Source organism: Stenella coeruleoalba (genome assembly GCF_951394435.1).
Source record: "Stenella coeruleoalba genome assembly, chromosome: 6".
Classification (NCBI taxonomy): Eukaryota; Metazoa; Chordata; class Mammalia; order Artiodactyla; family Delphinidae; genus Stenella; species Stenella coeruleoalba.
Window position 1 is genome coordinate 19,062,338 of NC_137151.1, and position 16,376 is coordinate 19,078,713.

Consider the following 16,376-nt stretch of genomic DNA (forward strand, 5'->3'; position numbering starts at 1 on the left):
CTCTGCACAGGGACTGAGAACATGTGAGATTTGTGTGTGCCCTATGAGAGCAGTCTCAGTTTCCTTTAGTCTCCAGATTTCCTGAAAATAAGCCCTGCAAGTTTTCAAAGCCAGACCTGCTGTGGTCTTTTCTTCCAGTGCAGGAACCCTGGGCTGAGCAGCCATTAATGCCAGGCTCATACCCTTCCCTCCATGTGGAGGACCTATGCAGTTGTGATATCTTCCAGCTGTGGGTCACTGTGCTGTATGTGTGGGTTCCAATTAGACTGTGTTTCCAGTCCTCCTACCTGCCTTGTGGTTTCTCCTTCCTTATATCTTTAGTTGTGGAAAACATTCCCTGCTAGTCTTCAGAGATACTTTCCGTATAAGTTGTTGTAATTTGGGTGTGTCCGTGGCAGGAGGGGAGCTCAGTATCTTCCCACTCTATCATCGTGATCCCCTCTCAAGAATTCTTTGAAAATATATGCATTTATTACTGTAAACATAACTCTTTGAATCACAGTCTTGTTCCTGTATTCCATAAATTTAGGTACTTTGTGTTTCCAATTTTGTTCGCTTTAAGATTTCTTTTAAATTTCCGTTTTGATTTATTCCTGTATGCATTGGCTATTCAGGAGCTTATTGTTCAATTTCTAAGTGTTCTTGAATTTTCAGTTTTTTAATATTGAATTTCAGTTTCATACCATTGTGGTTGGAAATGATCCTTGATATGATTTCAGTATTCTTGGATTTTTGAAGACTTGTGGCTTAACATGGGATCTACCCTAGGCAATGTTCTATGTGTACTTGAGAACAATGGAAAGTTTGCTGCTGTTGAGTGGAATATACTGTAGATGTATGTTAGGTTCATTTGATATCAAGTGTGTGTTCAGGTTCAGTGTTTCCTGATTGATATTCTGTCCGGATGATCTATACAGTGTTGAAAGTTGGGTATCGATGTTTCTTACCATTATTTTATTTCTGCACATTTTCCCCTTCACGTGGGTTAATATATTCTTTATATGTTGAGAGGCTCCAAAGCTGGATACATACATATTTATAATTGTCATGATTTCTTGATGAATTAATCCATTTATCATTATATGATAACCTTTTTTCCTTTGAGAGGTTTGACTTCAAGTCTTTTTTACCTCATAATAGACTACTCAGGCAAGTATAATTTCATGGAGTATTTTTTTCCCAATCATTCAATTTTATGGTATATATGGATTAGAAGTTAACATGATTTTTTTTTTTTTTTTTTGCGGTACGTGGGCCTCTCACTGTTGTAGCCTCTCCCGTTGTGGAGCACAGGCTCCGGACGCGCAGGCTCAGCGGCCATGGCTCACGGGCCCAGCCGCTCCACAGCATGTGGGATCTTCCCGGGCCGGGGCACGAACCCACGTCCCCTGCATCGGCAGGCGGACTCTCAACTACTGCGCCACCAGGGAAGCCCTAACATGAATCTCTTGCACACAGTATAACTGAACTTTCTTTAATCCATTCAGCCACCCTATGGATTATTTAAATTGAAGTATAGTTGATTTACAACATTACATTGGTCTCAGGGGTACAACATATGGATTGAATATTTTTATAGATCATGCTCCACTAAAGTGATTACAAAATAATGGCTGTATTTCCCTGTGTTGTACTATATATCCTTGTTTATTTCATACATAGGGGTACTGGATTTAGAGACACAAACTACTGTATTTCTCTCCCCCCTTCACTCGCCCCACCAGTAACCACTAAGTTGTTCTCTGTGAGTCTATTTCTGTATTGTTATATACATTCCTTTCTTGCATTTTTAGATTCTACAGAGAAGTGAGAACATAGAGTATTTGTCTCTCTCTAACTTATTTAAGTAGGTATAAATATTCTAGGCCTCTCCATGTTGTTGCAAATGGCAGAATTTGATCCTTTTTAATGGCTGAGTAATAGTCTATTGTGTATACGTACCACCTCTTCTTTATCCACTCATGTGTTGATGGACATTTAGTTTGCTTCCATATGTTGGCAATTGTAAATAATGGTGCTATGAACATTGGGATGCATGTATCTTGTCAAATTTGTGTCTTCATTTTCTTTGGACATATACCAAGCAGTGGAATTGTTGGCTAATATGATAGTTCTACTTGTAGCTTTTCTCAGGACCTCCATATTCTTTTTATAGTGGGTGTATCAATTTACAATCCCACCACCAGTGTACTAGGATTCCCTTCTCCATGTCATGAACAACATTTCATATTTGTAGACTTTGGAATAATAGCCACGTTGAGAGGTGTGACCTGACGTCTCATTATGGGTTTTCGTGTGGGTCATTCATTAAATTTAATTTACAAAAGAAGGTGATAGGCTGGATGTGATCTCCAGGTTTAGTTTGCTAATGCCTGGTATAGGTTAATTTGGGGAGGATTAATACCTTTACAATGTTATTTATTGCTTACATTTTTCAGGTTGACATTTAGTGATTGGAAACATTTAAAATTTTTTCTCCCTGAAGGATATCTGAAGTCTGTTGGTTTGTTTCTGTTTTATAAATTTGTTCATTTCTATCATTTTTTAGACTCCACTATAAGTGATACCATATGATATTTGTCTTTTTCTATCTGACTTACTTCACTTAGAATGAAATAATGCCATTTGCAGCAACAGGAATGGACCTAGAGATGATCGTGCTTTTTCATTTCTGAGTAATATTTGATTGTGTTCATGTACCACTTCTTCATTATCCATTCATCTGTTGATGGACATTTTGGTTGCCTCCATGTCTTGGCTATTGTAAATAGTGCTGCAGTGCATGTTTGGGTTTGGGTGCATTTGTCTTTTTGAATTCTGGCTTTCTGCAGATGTACACCCAGAAGTAGGACTGCTGGATGATAAGGTAGCTCTATTTTTGCTTTTTAAAGGCATCTCCACACTGTACTTTATAGTAGCTGTTACCAGCTTACATCTCACCAACAGCATAGGAGGGTTCCCTCTTCTCCATGTCCTCTCCAGCATTTATGGTTTGTAAACTGTGTGATGATGGCCATTCTGACTGTGTGAGGTGATACCTTGTTGTAGTTTTGATTTGCATGTGTCTAATAATTCGAGATTTTGAGCATCTTTGCATGTGTTTTTTTTAAACACTGTGTGAAAAAGTTACAGTTGACATTGGCTTTTTGAAAGTCTGACTATTTTGAATTTTTGCTCGATAACTACCACAGGACATTTGTTAAGGGCAGGTGTCATTTACACCCTGGCAGTCCTTGTGAATATGAAGTGCCCATAAGCACATGTTTTAAAGTTGCTGTTGTGGAAATGGGCACAGATGGTAGGATTTCCTTCATGCCCCTCTCTGGTTACTTGGGTAACCAGACCCACTGTGGAAGACAGGCTCCTGGATTGTAAATTAGTGTGGGCTGTGGCAGAACAAACACCCCAAATCTTCTGTTTTGTTACTTCTTGTTTTTGTTTTAATTTTTCTTTTTTATTGGAGTAAAGTTGATTTAAAGTTTTCTGTTTGTGGTAGGCGTACAGAATCTTGTTCAGTTACGTATATTCATATGTCTATTCATCTTCAGATTCTTTTCCCATATAGGTTATTAGAGAGTGTTGAGTAGACTTCCCTTTGTTATGCAGTAGGTCCTTGTTGATAATCTATTTTATATGTATTAGTGTGTAAATATTTTCCCCAGCCTCCTGATTTATTCCTTCCACCCACCTTTGTCATTGGGTAACCATAAGTGTGTTTTCTAAGTCTGTGAGTCTGTTTCTCTCTCTTATTTTATTTGTTTGGCTGTACTGTGAGGCATGTGTGATATTAGTTCTCCCAACACCAGGGATCGAACCCATGCCCCCTGAAGAGGAAGCTTGGATTCTTAACCATTGGACCACCTGGGAAGTCCCTGTTTCTCTCTTGTAAATTAGTTCATTGGTATCAATTTTTAAATTTCAGCTGTAAGTAGTATCTTATGATATTTGACTTTCTCTTTCTGACTTACTTCACTTAGTATGATTATCTCTAATTCTATGATGCTGCAAATGGCATTCCTTCATTCTTTTCATTTCTGAGTAATATTTCACTGGGAACATGTACCGCTTCTTTATCCGTCCATCTGCTGATGGATATTTTGGTTGCTTCCATGTCTTAGACATTGTAAATTGTGCTGCGGTACACATATGGGTGCATGTGTGTTTTCCAATTCTGGTTTTCTCCTGTTATACGCCTGGAAGTGGGACAGCTGGATCATACGGTACCTCTAATTTTACCTTGTAAAGGCACCTCCATACTCTTATTTGTAGTGGCTGTTACCACGTTAGATCCCAACAGCAGCATAGGAGGGTTCCCTTTTTTCTACAACCTCTCAAGCATTTACTGTTTGTAGACGTTTCAATGGTGGCTATTCTTACTCATGTGAAGTGATCCCTCATTGTAGTTTTGATTTCCATGACGCTAATAATACAGGAATTAGAGCATCTTTTCAAGTGCTTTTCTTTTAAACAGTGCAAAATTTACCTATTGAAATAGGATCTTGAAAGTCTGTTCCTTTGGAATTTATTTTGCTTACCTACCCGTGGACATTTCCTGATTGTGGGTGTCATTTACAGCCCAACAGTTCTTCTGAATATTAAGTACCCATAAGCATTGTTTTTAAAGTTGCAGTTGCAGGAAAGGGCAACAAGGCAGCAGAGTTTATTCATACTCAACTTGATTGCTAGGGAAAACAGAGGCTTAGTGGAATTCCTCTTCCGAGGTTGTAAATTGGAGTGTAAAGTGCCAGGACAAATACCCAAAATCTTGTGTCACATTACTTCTTGTTGAATTTACTTTTTATTTCTAATCAGAGTAAATTTGATTACAGTGTTGTGTTTGTTCTAGGTGTACAGAACCTGGTTCATTCACACATATACATATATCTAATCATGTTTAGATTCTTTCCCATGTTGGTTATTAGAGAGTTGAGTAGACCTCCCTTGGCATCCAGTAGGTCCTTCCTGATTATATATTTTATATGAATTATTAAATGCATGTTAACCCCAACATCCTAATTTTTCCATTCCTTTCACCTTTTTCAAAGTCTGTATGGTCTTTCTCAGTGGAAATATGTTCATGGGTATCAATTTTTAGATAACACTAGTAAATGATGTCATCGGATATTTGTCTTTCTTTTTGTGACTTACTTTACGTAGTATGATTACCCCTAGGTTCATCAGTGGTGATGGAAAAGACATTGTTTCATCTTTTCCATGGCTAATATTCAATTGTGTACATGTACCACTTCTTTGTCCATTCATCTGTACTTGGACATTTTGCTTGCATCCATTTCTGGTTATTGTAAGTACCGCTGAAGAGCACATTTGGGTACCTGTGTCTTTCTGAGTTCTGGTGTTCTCGGGTTACAGGCCCATTAGTGGTTTGGTAGGATCACATAGTAGCTCAATTGTTACCTTTTAAAGGCACCTTCATTCTGTTCTGATTAGTGGCTGTTACCAGTTTACATCCCAGCAACAGCATAGGGGTGTATCCATTCTCGGAAACCCATTCAGCATTGTTTGCAGACATTTTTTTTCTGATGGCCATTCAGACTATTGTGAGGTGATACCTTTTTGTAGTTTAAATTTGCATTGCCCTAATAATTTTTGATGTTCAACATTTTCTCATGTCCTTTAAAAAAAAAAAACACTGTGAGGAAATTTACCTCTTGAATTGTCTTCTCCAGATTTTCTACTGTTTTGCATATTAATGTTCATTCCTGACCTCAGGATATTTGTTGAGGGCAGGTGTCATTTAAAGCCCTGCAGTCCTTGTGAATATTAAGTGACCAATAGCACTGGGATTAAAGCTGCTGTTGCGGGAATTGGCCACAAGGCGGCAGATTTCTACATTCCCAGCTTTGGTTACAAGGGCAGGAGAGCCTTCCTGGAAGTTGTGTTCCTAGGTTGCAAATTGTAGTGGAATGTTCCAGGACAAACTCCCCAAAGCTTATGTCTCCTACTTATGTTTGTTTTTTAAATTTACTTTATGTTTTTTATCAGAGTAAATTTTTTTTAAACTAGATCCTTTATCTACAATTTCCCCATTCTTCTTTGCCTTTTATATTTATTTATTTAATTTATTTATGGCTGTGTTGGGTCTTCGTTTCTGTGCGAGGGCGTTCTCTAGTTGCAGCAAGTGGGGGCCACTCTTCTTCGCGGTGCGTGGGCCTCTCACTATCGCGGCCTCTCTTGCTGCAGAGCACAGACAGCCTCCAGATGCGCAGGCTCAGTAGTTGTGGCTCATGGGCCTAGTTGCTCCGTGGCATGTGGGATTCTCCCAGACCAGGTCTTGAACCCATGTCCCCTGCATTGGCAGGCAGATTCTCAACCACTGGGCCACCAGGGAAGCCCCTATCAGAGTAAATTTTATTACAGTGTAGTGATTCTCTCGGTATACTGATTCTGATCAGTTTTTCATACATATATCTGTTCATCTTTGGATCCTGTTACCATGCAGGTTATTACAGAGTGTTGAGTAGACCTCCCTTGGTATTTGGTAGGTGTTTGGTGATTATATAATTTATATGTATTAGTGATTATATAATTTGTATATTTTATATGTTATAAGTTTATATACATATAACATACATTAGTATATATATGTTAACCCCATAATCCTAATTTATCCACCCTCCCACCTTTCATTTTGGTTAACCATTCGTTTGTTTTATATGTCTCTGTGTCCTTTCCTTTGGAAATATGTTCATTGGTAGGAATCTTAAGATAACATCTATAAATTATATTATAGGATATATACCATACACTTTTGACTTAACATAATATGATTTCTAGACTCACCTGTAGTCATGAAAACGGCATTGTTCATTGTTTTCAACAGCTAATCTTCCATTAGGTACCTGTGCCACTTATTCTTTGTCCATTCATCTGTTGACTGACACTTTGGCTGCTTCCATGTCTTGCCTATTTTGAATATTGTTGGAGGACAGCTTTGTCAGCCTGTGTCTTCTTGATTCGGCTCTTCGGTGACAGGCCCAGTGGTGGGCGTGCTGGTTCGAATGGCATCTGAATTTTTACTTTTAAACACAGCTCCTTTCTGTTCTCATTACTGGCTCATAGCACTTTCTATCTCACCAGCAGCTAGAGGGTACACAGTTCTCTAAAACCCCTTCAGGATTTATCATTTGTAGACATTTTGCTGATGGTCATTCGACTCATGTGACTTGAAAACTTTTCATAGATTAGATTTGCATGAGTCTAATAATTCCTAATGTTGAGCTTTTATCCATTTTCCTTTTTTGAAAAAAAGAGTTGTAAAACTTACCTCTTCATACTATCTTTTTGAAGAATTTGCCAGTTGTGAATTATTTTTGGCCATTCCCTACCTCAGGACATTTTTGAGGGCAGGTGTGTTTTACAGCCCTGAGTCCTTGTGAATGTTAAGTGACCGTTAGCTGTGGGTTTAAAGCCTCTCTTCCCGGAAAGGGCCAAAGGCAGCAGCATTTCTACATTTCCAACTCTGGGTTTTTGGGCAACAAAGCCTTCCTGGAAATCGTGTTAGTAGGCTGCAAGTTAGAGTGGAATGTGCCAGGGAAAACACCCAAGAGCTTATATCTCCTTACTACTTGTTTGTTTTTTAAATTTAATTTTTATTTACTATCAGAGCAAATTTGATAAAAATGTTGTTTGTTTTAGGTGTACAGAATCTGATTCATTATATCTATGTATCTAACTATTCATCTTTGGATCCTTTCCTGTGTAGGTTATTACAGAGTGTTCAGTAGACCTCTCTTGGTATTCCATAGGTATTCTGTGATATATATTTCATATGTATTAATACATGTCTGTTAACCCCCATATCCTAATTCATCCATGCCTTACAATTTTCCATTTGGTTAAACATAATTTTGTTTTCTTAATCCATGTGTCCTTCTCTTGGAAATAATTTCATGGTATCAATTTTTAGGTAACACCTATAAGTGATATCACCGAACTGTTTTTCGGTTTCTTCCTTACTTCAAATTGGGTGTTTATCTGTAGGTCCTTCTATGGTGGTGCACACGGCACTGTTTCATTCTTTTCCATGGCTAATATTCCATGTGTACATGGATGAGTTATTCGTTGTACATTTTTCTGTTGATGGACATTTTGGTTTCTTCCAAGTCTTGGCTATGTTAAATGTTGCTGCAGAGCAGGATTGCCAGCCTGTGTCTTTTTGATTCTGGTGTGCTCAGGTGATAGGTGCATCAAAGGGCCTACCAGATAACATAGCAGCTCAATTTTTCCCGTTAAACGCACCTCCATTATGTTCTCACTACTGGCTGTTACCAGTTTACATCCCTCCAGAAGCTAGAGGATACGCAGTTCTCTAAAACCCCTTCAGCATTTATTCTTTGTAGACTTTTTGCTGATGATCATTCTGACGGCTTGGAGGTGAACGTTTCTGTAGATTGGATTTGCATGGCTTTATTAATTCCTGATGTTCATTTTTTCATACCCTCTTTTTTAAAAAAAATAAAAAAGAAAAGACAAACTGTGCATAAAATATGCCTCTTGAAATTGTGTTCTTGCAATGTGGAGGTCTTTTGAATTTCTTGGTCGATTTACAACCCCAGATGTGTTTTGAGGGCAGGTGTCATTTACAGGCCTGCAACTGTTTTGAATATTAAGCGACCATTAGTGCTGGGTTTAAAGCTGCTGTTGTGTGAAACGCCCACAAGGCGGCAGCATTTCTCCTTAACAAATCTGGTTACGAGGGCAACAGAGCCTTAATGGCAGTCGAGTTCTAGGTTGTAAATTAGAATGGAATATGCCAGGAAAAAGCCCTTTAAGTTTATGTCTCACTACTTCTTGTTCGTTATATTAATTTTTATTTTTTATCACACCATGTTTGATTACAATGGTTTCTTTGTTCCGCCTGTGCAAGATGTGGTTCTTTTACACATATACATATTCTTCTTCAGATCCTTTTCCCATGTAGGTTATGACACAATGTTGAGTAGTCTTCTCTTGGTATTCCGTAGGTCTCTGGTGATTATATATTTCACCTGTGTTTGTATATCTCTGTTAACCCCAATATCCTAATGTATTAATCCTCACACTTTTCCATTGGTGAAACATAAGTTTTTTAATGAATCTGTGATTGCCTTTCTCTGTGGAAATATCTTCACTGGTATCAATTTTTAGGTAACACTTATAAGTGATACGATAGGATATGTGTCTTTCGCTTTCTCACTTACTACAAGTTGCGTGATTACCTCTAGACTCATGTACGGTGCTGCAAATGGCATTGTGCTGTTTTTTTCCTTGGCTAATATTCCATCTGTACATGTACCAGTTCTTCTTTGTCCACTCATCTCTTGATGGACTTTTTGGTTGCTTCCATGTCTCGGCTATTGTAATACTGCTGCAGTGCAGATTTGCCTGCCTGTGTCTTTCCAATTCTGTCTTCTTAGGTTATAGGCCCAGGAGTGGGCCTCCTGGATCATATCATAGCTCAATGTTTACCTTGTAACGGCACCTCCATTCTGTTCTCATTAGTGGCTTTTACCAGGTTACGTCCCACTTAAAGTTGAGGGTATGCACTTCTCCACAACCCCTTCAGCATTTACTGCTTTTAGTTTTTTTGCTGACGGGTATTCGGACTGGTGTAAGCTGATACCTCTTTGTGGTTGCATTTGCATGCGTCTCATAATCCCTTCAAATTGAGCTTTCAGGCATGTCCTTTGCTTTTCAGTGAGTAGAGCTTACCTCTCCAAATTGTTTTCTTGAAGTCTGTGCCACATTTGGAAGTATTTTGGCCATTACCTCCCTCAAGACATGTTGAGGGCAGGTTTCATTTACAGCCCTCCAGTACTTGTACATATGAAGTGAGGATTAGCACAGGTTTTAAAGCTGCTGTTGCAGGTAATGGCCAGAGGGCAGCAGCATTTCTGCTTTCTCCACTCTGGTAACTATGGAAACAGATCTTCCTGCCAGTGGTGTTCCTCAGTTATAAATTACAGTGGAATGTGACCAGATAACCTCCCAAAAGCTGATATATCCTTACTTATGTTTTCTTAATTGAATTTATATTTTTTATTGGAGTAATATTCCATTGTGTACATGAACCCCTTCTTCTTTCTACATTCCTCTGTTGACGGACATTTTTGTTGCTTCCAAGTGTTGGCTATGGTAAATATTGCTGGAGTGCAGGATTGCCAGCCTGTCCTTTTGATTCTCATCCTCTCAGGCGATAGGCCCAGCAGTGGGTATGCTTGATTGAATGGCAGCTCAATGTTTACCTTTTCAAGGCACCTCCATTGTGTTTTCATTACTGGCTCTTACCACGTCCCACTTAGAACTGAGGGTATGCATTTCTGCACAACCCCTTCAGCATTTTTTGTTTGCAGAAATTTTGCTGATGGCCATTATGACTGGTGTGAGATGATAGGTTTTTGTAATTTGGATTTGCATGTCTTTAATAATTCCTAATGTTCACCATTTTTCCATGCTATTTTTTATTTCTGTTAAACAAACAAAAAAAAAACTGTGAGTACAATAAACCTCTTGAAATTGTCTCCTTGGAAGGTTGCCCTCTTTGGAAATTTTTGGTCGATTTTCGACCCCAGGATTTTTTTTGAGGGCAGTTGTCATTTACAGGCCTGCAATGAGTGTGAATATTTAGTGACCATTAGCAGTGGTTTTAAAGCTGCTCTTGTGGGAAACGGCCACAAGGCGGCAGCACTTCTCCATTCCCAAATCTGGTTACTAGGGCAGCAGAGCTTTTCTGGAAGTCATGTTCCCAGGTTGTAAATTAGAATGGAATGTGCCAGGAAAACCCCCCATAAGTCTATGTCACATTACTTCTTGTTTGTTGTTTTAATTTTTTTAATCGGTGTAATGATTACAATATTGTCTGTCTTAGGTGTACACAATCTGGTTCATTTGTACATTATATAGATATAGATATAGATATAGATGTACAGATCCTCTTCCCATGTAAATTATAGCAGAGTGTTCCGTAGACCTCCCTTGCTATATGGTCAGTCTTTTTGATATATGTATTTAATATGTATTTGTACACGTATGGTAAACCTCATCTTAATTTATCCATTCCCCCATCTTTCCTTTTAGATAATCACAGTTTTTTTCTAAGTCTGTGAGTGTCTTTCTCTGTGGAAATATGTTCATATGTGTCAGTTGTTAGATAACGCCTATAAGTGATATCATAGGATATATGTCTTTGCTTTCCGATTTACCTCATGTTCTGTGATTATCTCTAGGCTCATTTATGGTGCCACAAATGCAGTGTTTCATTGTTTTCCATGGCTAATATTCCATTGTGTACATGGACCACTTCTTCATCCATTCATCTGTTGATGGACATTTTGGTTGCTTCCGTGTCTTGGTTATTGTGAAAATGGCTGCAGTGCGGCTTTTACAGCCTGTGTCTTCTCGACTTTGGTCTTCTCAGGTGAGAGGCTCACCGGTGGGCCTGCTGGATGGAACGGTGGCTCAATTTGTACTTTTAAATGCAGCTCCTTTCTGTTCTCATTATTGGCTTTACCACATTACATCTTGCCAGCACCTAGAGGGTACACAGTCCTCTAAAATCCCTTCGGCAATTATTGTTTGTTGACTTTTTGCTAATGGTAGTTGACTTGTGGGAGTTGAAACCTTTTTGTAGATTAGATTTGCATGAGTGTAATAATTCCTGATGTTGAGCTTTTATCCATTTTCCTTTTTTTGAAAAACAGTGAGTAAAAGTTACTACTTCATACTATCTCCTTGAAACATTTGCCTATTTTGAATTTTTTTTTGCCATTCCCTACCTCAGGACATTTTTTGAGGGCAGGTGTCCTTTACAGCCTTGGGTCCTTGTGAATGTTAAGTGAGCCTGAGCTGTGGGTTTAAAGCCGCTCTTGCGGGAAACGGCCACAAGGCGGCAGCATTTCTACATTTCCAACTCTGGGTTTTGGGGCAACAGAGCCTTCTTGGAAATCGTGTTAGTAGGCTGCAAATTAGAGTGGAATGTGCCAGGGCAAACCCCCAAGAGCTTATATCTCCTTACTTCTTGTTTGTTTTTTAAATGTAATTTTTATTATCACAGTAAATTTGATAAAAATATTGTGTTTGTTCTAGGTGTACAGAATCTGGTTCAGTATATCTATGTATCAATCTATTCATCTTTGGATCCTTTCCCGTGTAGGTTATTACAGAGTGTTGAGTAGACCTCTCTTGGTATTCCATAGGTATTTTGTGATTATATATTTCACATGTATTAGTACATGTCTGTTAACCCCCATATCCTAATTCATATATTCCTTACACCTTTCCCTTTGGTTAAACATAAATGTGTTTCCTGAATCCATGCGTGTCCTTCTCTTGGCAATAATTTCATGGGTATCAATTTTTAGGTAACACGTATAAGTGATGTCATAGGGTGTCTGTCTTTTGGTTTCTTTCTTACTTCAAGTTGGCTGATTATGTCTAGATCCTTCTATGGTGGTGCCAACGGCACTGTTTCATACTTTTCCATGGCTAATATTCCATTGTGTACATCGACCACTTCTTCTTGGTGCATTTTTCTGTTGATGGACATTTTGGTTTCTTCCAAGTCTTGGCTATGGTACATGTTGCTAGAGTACAGGATTGCCAGCCTGTGTCTTTTTGATTCTGCTCTACTCAGGTGATACTCCCATCAGTGAGCCTACCAGATCGCATGGTAGCTCAATTTTTACCTTTAAACGCACCTCTGTTCTGTTCTCATTACTGGCTGTTACCAGGTTACATCCCACCAGCAGCTAGAGGGTACGCAGTTCTCTAGAACCCCATCAGCATTATTCTTTGTAGAGATTTTTGCTGATGATCATTCTGACGGCTGTGAGGTGAACATTTTTGTAGACTGGATTTGCATGGCTTTATTAATTCTGATGTTTAGCATTTTGCCATGCCCTTATTTTAACAGAATAAATGAAAGAAAGAGAAGACAAAATGTGTGTAAAATATGCCTCTTGAAATAGTCGTTTTGAAATGTGCATTTTTTTGAGTTTTTTGCTCGATTTATGACCCAAGGGTTTGTGTAGAAGGCAGGTGTCATTTACAGGGCTAGAATTATTTTCATTATCAAGTACCCATTAGCACTGGGTTTATAGCAGCTGTTGTGTGAAATGGGCACCAGGCGGCAGCAGTTCTCCTTTTCCAAATCTGGTTACTAGGGTAACAGAGCCTCAATGGAAGTCGTGTTCTAGGTTGTAAATTAGAATGGAATATGCCAGGAAAAAGCCCCTTATGTCTCACTACTTCTTGTTCGTTTTTTTAATTTAATTTTTATGTTTTATCACAGCAACTTTGATTACAATGTTTTGCTTATTCTAGGAGTGCGAGATGTGGTTCCTTAACACATATAAATATATCGTTCTTCGGATCCTTTACCCATGTAGGTTATGACACAATGTTGAGTAGTCTTCTCTTGGTATTCCGTAGGTCTTTGGTGATTATATATTTCACCGGTGTTTGTATATCTGTGTTAACCCCAATATCCCTATGTGTCCAATCCTCACACCTTTCCATTTGGGGCAACCATAAGTTTGTTTAATGAATCTGTGATTGCCTTTCTCTGTGGAAATATCTTCACTGGTATCAATTTTTAGGTAACACTTATAAGTGATATGATAGGATATGTGTCTTTTGCTTTCTCACTTACTACAAGTTGCGTGATTACCTCTAGACTCATGTACGGTGCTGCAAATGGCATTGTGCTGTTTTTCTCCTTGGCTAATACTCCATCTGTACATGTACCACTTCTTCTTTGTCCACTCATCTGTTGATGGACTTTTGGTTGCTTCCATGTCTCGGCTATTGTAATACTGCTGCAATGCACATTTGCCAGCCTGTGTCTTTCCAATTCTGTCATCTTCGGTTTTAGACCAAGTAGTGGGCCTGCTGGATCATATGGTAGCCAAATGTTTACCTTGTAAAGGCACCTCCATTCTGTTCCATTAGTGGCTCTTACCAGGTTACGTCCCATTTAAAGTTGAGGGTATGCACTTCTCCATAACCCCTTCAGCATTTATTGTTTGTAGTTTTTCTACTAATTTTTATTCTGACTGCTGTGAGCTGATACCTCTTTGTGGTTGGATTTGCATGTTTCTCATAATGCCTTGAAATTTAGCTTTCAGGCATGTCCTTTTTTTTCTTCAAACTGTGAGTACATCCTACCTCTTCAAATGGTTTTCTTGAAGTATGAGCCACATTTTGAAATATTTTGGCCATTACCTCCCTGAAGACATTTTGAGGGCAGGTTTCATTTACAGCCCTCGAGTACTTGTGCATATGAAGTGCCGATTAGCACAGGTTGTAAAGCTGCTGTTGCAGGCAGCGGCCATTTGGCGGCAGCATTTCTGCTTTCCCCATTCTGGTAAGCAGGGAAACAGACCTTCCTGCCAGTGGTGTTCCTCTTTTATACACTAGAGGTGAATGTGCCTGGATAAACGCCCAAAGGCTGATGTTGTCATACACTAAACTGTAACCAAAACCGTACCCGTTCCCTAACCCTAACCCTAAACCTTACACTGAGCTGTGCCATAATAATAACCCGTACACTAACACTAACACGTACCCTAACCCTAACCCTAACCCTTATACTTACCCAAGTCCTAATTGTAACACGTACACTAACAGTAACACTAACCCTAACAGGTACCCTAAACCGTTGTCGTACCCTAAACAGTGACCTAATCCGTACCCTTTCCCTAACGCTAAACCTAGCCCTAAACCGTCCCCTAACCCACAACCTAATCCTAACCCATATACTAACACTAACCCACACCCTAACATGGATTCTAACCAAACCCGTTGTCGTACACTAACTGGTACCATAAACTGTATCCATTCCCTAATGCTAATCCTAACCATAACCCTAACCCTAAATCATACCCTAACCCATACCCTAATCCTAACCCGTACCTTGGCGGGGGAACCGTATATCACACTGTCACCATAGAAAAACCTACAGACACTGCAGTGACGGTGGCCAGTAAGACTGGCTGGACTCCTCGCTACTTCAAAATTTCTTGTGACTCTGGGACTAATGGAATACAGAAGAAGACATCAGCTAAGTCTAATACAGAATACCATGTCCTGGTGGACGGTAGAATGACCATCAGTGTGTAGGAATTAGGAACTACTGGATGTATATTCTCAGTTGCTTCACTGACCTGACGTCCTTTACCAAGTACCCAGTAGCCCACAGGGCTCTCGTGGTCAGGCCCCTCCCAGGATTTGGAGCTCACCTGGGCAGGTACCCAGCAGGCCACGGGGCTCTCGTGGTCAGGCCCCTCCCAGGATATGGAGCTCACCTGGGCAGGCACCCAGCAAGCCTGGGCACACAGGAACCGTGCGCATAGCCCTCATTGCAGAGCACCCCCAGCTCACCTGTCGGTAAGAGCTGACACAGAGCACCTCAGAGCAGGACTTGAACTAACAAACAACAGCTCCAACAGGTCTGTGACCCTGGGCGTCACTCTGTGCAGCCTCCCTCCACCTGGTCTTCCAGAGACTTCCACTGCAGCCGGGGCACCAGGCCTCTGTCTCCACCCACCACCCCTCCTCTCCCTGACTCCTGGGTTCCTCTCATTAGGAGAGGGTCTTCTTGAAGTTGTCTCCCACTCATGGGCCAGATAAAATGATTAGAAAACAAGCCAGGGCTGGCAGCCTCTTGTCTATCCTGACCCTCAGGAGCCCACACCTTTTCCTTGGACCTGGTCGGTTCAGCAAGTTCCATTTTCTGCTGCTGTGAGCCCCAGAGGGGCGAGGATTGGCTGACCTGGGCAGCCTGACACTGCCGGCCAGCCCTCTCCAGGTGTGCCTGGTTTGAGGTCAATATAAACACCGCTCCAGGCAGCAAGAGCCCCTTCAGTTGTGTCTGACGCCATATTCTCTGTCCCGTCAGCAGTGTCGGGGCTGGGCTGGTGGGAGGGAGTGAGGGGCCACGGCCTTGTGGGTGGCCCGGTGTGAGTGGGGCTCTGCTGGGCTTTCTGCAGGAGTTGCCAAGCTGCCAACTGCTAAAGAAGAGGATGTGTCACCCATATCTGCTGCTGGAATTTCTCCCGAGGCAGAGGTGAGTAAGGAAAAAAGCAGTGGGGGCCGGGACAGGAGGGGTATCTCAGGCAGGGAAATGGAAAGCTTCCAGAAGTGCACCTGGGGCCAGGACCATCCTGGTTGGCCTGTAGACACCAAGTCGGCCTGGGTGCTGTCGCTGGTGTGGCTCCATGGCCCTTCCTCTAGGCTTTCAAGTCCTTGTATATATTCAGGTGTTTTACCTGGGAAGGGTGGGAACAGTTGAGCAGCAACTGGCCTGGGGCTCAGCTCACGTTTACTCACAGATGCCTCGGCACGGTGCCCCAGCTTTGCAATGAGGACGCTCCTTGCGG

General features: G+C 40.6%; 1 long non-coding RNA gene across 1 annotated transcript in view; it reads left to right on the plus strand.

The window, feature by feature from the left end:
• The window catches only part of LOC307188108, a 58,472-nt gene extending 42,453 nt beyond the window's left edge, over nt 1-16,019 (plus strand). The window contains exon 4 of the long non-coding RNA XR_013828805.1: nt 15,987-16,019. This is a non-coding gene — a long non-coding RNA (uncharacterized lncRNA). The remainder of the gene's footprint in view (nt 1-15,986) is intronic.
• The last annotated feature ends 357 nt before the right edge of the window (nt 16,020-16,376 follow it).